The sequence below is a fragment of the Echinops telfairi genome, unplaced genomic scaffold (genome assembly GCF_000313985.2).
Source record: "Echinops telfairi isolate 266 unplaced genomic scaffold, ASM31398v2 ScPeMD7_7409;HRSCAF=8447, whole genome shotgun sequence".
NCBI lineage: Eukaryota > Metazoa > Chordata > Mammalia > Afrosoricida > Tenrecidae > Echinops > Echinops telfairi.
In genome coordinates this window covers 17451129-17454296 of record NW_022111309.1, presented here as the reverse complement: position 1 = coordinate 17454296, position 3168 = coordinate 17451129, and positions in this window count along the sequence as shown.

Genomic DNA, 3168 nt, shown 5'->3' with positions numbered 1-3168 from the left:
ACAACTACTATCCTTATCAGAAGGGAGTGGACCCTACTTGTTGTGGGATAAACAGTGGTGTCTGCTTGATCTAGACAGCTGATACCTCTCAGGGAGAATGACCCCCAATCCACTCTTGATGACCTCCAAGTGTACAGTTATTCTCAAGCAGCTAAGTCTGGTATATATTTGGGGGAGACAGCTTGAGAGAAATCCTTCCGTTTCCCACAACTCCCCCTTTTGTTTTATATATAACGTTCAAAAGAGTCACAGTGGCTGCATGGTTATTTTCCACACATTGAAATCTGTCAAGGCAAAACTTCATGATCCAATTAATATAGCCAAAAATTCAGGCTTATAGCAAACATTTTGAATCCAGGCCTGGAGGATAAAGACCCCCTATGCCCATCTGCCATTGGAAGAAAGTATCAGAGGGGCTGGATGCTGCGGCAGGAAGAAATCGAGCAAATAGGAATGTCTGCTTCTATAGGGAGAATGAATCAACCATGTGCTCACTTTAAGACAGCACAGCTTTAGAGGGAGAAACTGTGGAAATGATAGATTACCGCTGGAAAATGTTCTCGGACCATATCTCCAACTATCAGAAAATTCCATGGTTTTCCAGCCATGGAATACTAGTCTTCCAGATTCCCTCCGTACCAGTTAGGGAATAAGTCCCAGTTTTATTTCCCTTGGTGCTAGTATCCCACATTTCCCCTTTCTGCATTACGTTTAAGATTCAATAGTGTCACGGAGGCAACAGGTCTCTTTTCATATCTCTTAGCTTCCTATAGAAGTGACACGAGACTGCGAGCATCAAAATTATGATGATAAACAACACAGTCAGACTAGAACTTAAGCTGTGTGAAATGCTTTGAACCCAAGTACGTGGGATCCAGCCTCTTTCTTTGCCAACCACTATTTGTTCAAATATTTCAGCTAGTGGAATGCCTTAAATCCACCCTTGAATGTATAGAAAATATCCTTATTAAGCTGATCAACATCTAATGAAATGTTTCCCTTAAACCCTTGCAAATGTTTCCTGATCAAATCCCAACTATGCAATGTTACATTATATAGGTAAGGAGTTACACAGAAATCAGTTACATTCCAATCACATTACAGCATTGACAAGTCCAAAATCTTGATCTTTCAGCAAGGCAACAGTCTGTAGTAATAGTCCAGTTACTATTGTATAAAATGTTCAGTTATGATAGAGTCCCAGAGTCTCTCTTAGACATCATCCGCAATGGAATAAATATCTCAGCTGACAGCAATCGCCATTCTCAGGAATCTGCGAGGTGTTCTCGAAGTTTTGGGTAACTTCAATAAGCAGGACAGGGTCACGTCACAGCATGGGTGTCCCTCCTTTCTTCTGGGCCTTGCTGGCTGAAGAGAAATCCATCTATCTCTTTTGCCTGTGAAAATATAAACAACCCCTCTCTTCGGGGTGTCATTAACCTGAAAAAGGAATTATGGTTAGGATTGGGTGTCTTCTCCATCTCTTCCTTGTCCACCTTTCTCCAAACGTGGTTGCGTCCTTCTAAAAGGAGTCCATCAGCTTTATTCTGCAAAAATATAAATGCATAGCCCTTTCTCCAGGTGAATGGATCCGGATCCCAAATGCAATTTCCATCTTTTTGGGACTTCTTAAGATCAGTTTTCTCTGTAGAATTACAAATGCGCTTTACACAATTGATGTGTCTATGGATTGTGATAAGAGTTGTATGAGCCCCTAATAAAATGATTTTTAAAAAAAGAGAATTGAAAATGTGTTTATCTGTCTAATTTTTTTACAAGCTTTTAGTAAGGAGAGAAATTTTTTGGCTAAATTGACCAAATAAAATTCGTCATACATAAGATTCCTCTTTGCCTCCTTCTGTTTTAACAATTTAGATTTCAAAGCACTGCTAGAAATCTCAGTTAACTTGCTAGGCTTTGACCCAGTGAAACTACTAGTTAGATAGCCCTCATTGTTATGTAAATACTGACTGCCAGCTCTCAGAGAATTAAGAGAGCTAACTTGTGAGAACTTCTTAACATACTTTGAATGACTGAAAAAAATTCTTAATCAATTTGTTCAGCCGTTCTTGAAGTGACTTACCAAACAGACATTTTTTCTCCAAGTTTACCAGTATGGCTACAGGCTCAATTAAGCAGTTTTGCCCTTCAAGCTTCTTACATTGTATGATTTTACAATCTTGAAATCATCTCTCTTGGTTAACTTCACTCATTCCCTCCATGCTGGCTTTAGGGGAAGTTAATGGGAGGGTCTTAGGCCCTCCTGAATACCCTAAGGCAATGACTCCATATCCAGAGCTTAAAAACCTTTCCCCTTCAATTTCTAATCCCATGTGGGGGCGCTGTTGTTTCCCCACAACAGCATTCCAGAAGACCCCTTGATTTAAAGAGTGGTCAGAATTCTTAATTACTTTTTTTTTTTTTACTCTAGATATGCAAGGAAGTAAAAATTGGCTTAAGAAATCGTCCTTCTTTATAAACCATGGTATATCAGAATTTATTATTGCCTTAATTTCTTCATAATCCTGATAAATAATTCCAGCAACACCTTGAAAATTTATGCTGGACTTTCCTAATGAACATCCTATAATTCTTTTAGGTAGCAGACCCCAATTACCACTCAATAATTTCTGATTCAGCCACAGCTTTTGGCTTTTCCTCACAACTCTGACCAACTCCAGTATCAATTTTAATGCCTTGACTATTTAGGTTAAATCTTCCTGATAGAAACTGTATTACTCTTTCAAAAGGAGGCTTCTGCTCCTTAGAATCAACAGGCCTCTGCAAGGGCTTCTGAGCCATCTCTTGGTTAGTCAAACCAACTGCAGCGAGAACAGAGGCTGGGGTTCCGCAAGTTTGGCTAGGTCTGGTCTCCTGCTGTGAAGTTGGGAGATACTTGCGATTTCTGCCATTCAAAGATTCTCTAGCTGGGCTAGGCAGAGGCCTTGCCTTCTGAGCTCTGTTAGGCGGGACTTGGATCAAGCGCCTTCCACTATTTTCCCGCCGGGTAGCCTTGGCTAATGGCAACCCATTACTGTCGAATTTTGAACGACATTGGCTTTCCCAATGAGTTCCCTTCTTACAGTGGGGGCAGAGTTTAGGTCCTTTTAAACCCGTATTAGGTGGCCCTGGCCCATGCTCTGGCTCAGGCGGCAGTTTGCTTTTCAC